This window comes from Cucurbita pepo, unplaced genomic scaffold (genome assembly GCF_002806865.2).
Source record: "Cucurbita pepo subsp. pepo cultivar mu-cu-16 unplaced genomic scaffold, ASM280686v2 Cp4.1_scaffold000205, whole genome shotgun sequence".
In the NCBI taxonomy this organism is placed as follows: domain Eukaryota; kingdom Viridiplantae; phylum Streptophyta; class Magnoliopsida; order Cucurbitales; family Cucurbitaceae; genus Cucurbita; species Cucurbita pepo.
In genome coordinates, this window is record NW_019646468.1 from 65,397 (window position 1) to 66,502 (window position 1,106).

The following is a 1,106-nucleotide window of genomic DNA, read 5'->3' on the forward strand; positions in this document are numbered from 1 at the left end:
TACCATAAACATTGAATGCGGAAGACTTCATTTAAATTCCATAAAACATAACCTTTAACTTAAAACACAGCCATGAACTTACGTGTTTCGAAAACATCTTTAAAACGACATAACAAAAGACCCGAAATAAAATAAATAAGCGTTTATGTTTAAAACATCCTATTCTAGCCTAAGTCTAAGAAAATAAATACCACTATCCTATTCATGTGCCATGATCTCGAGTTGTGATGCCGTCGTCATTCGTACAGGAATGTCTTGTTTTAACCTGAAAAATGTAGTAGCACATGGCTTGAGTATTTAAAGAAATACTCAGTAAGTGACCCCACTATTGGGGTTAAATGCAACAATCACATGCAATGAAATAATGGGACCTATCTTTCATTTCGTTTCGTTTTCCCTACGGTGCTGTCCTAACGGGTAATTGTGGACATGTACCATATACTCTACACACAGCCCATACGTGCAAGTATGGGCTCACGAGCTAGTTCGCACACCGCTGGGCCACATTCCTTTTCCGGTGGGCATACTCTGGGAGCCCCTTATGCCAGAACTCGTTAAAACTAGTAACCGTCACGGCAACGCTATACAAAGCATAATGATAGTTGTTCTACCATTGGATGTACGCATCCATACCCTCGTGATGGGATAGGGGTACACCCTAGATGCATGAACACACATAATACATGAGGTTCCTGTTGGGTTTTATGTCCTAAAACTCATAGTTTGTAAACAAAAACATATTCTATTTTCAATAAAGTTATTATTGTTGTTTATTTAGTAAAGATTGTTATTGAATAAAGTGACCTTTACGATCATTAATCTAAATCCAATAAACTAAGAACACTCTGGCTATAGTATGATTACTTGAACTATATGTAGAGACATAAGAGTGGATCAAGTTCAAGTATATAGTCAAAATGATCTATAGTATAAGGATAAGGCTGAGTACCTTATTCTGGGGACACTATGGATGCGGCCCACTTTTGTATATGATATAAACAATGCGATCACTAAATTGTACATGTGGAGACATGTGAGTGGGGGCGTCCTATGCAATGAGTATTGCATAAGATCGGACCATGAAGAAAACCACTCTCACTTTATAA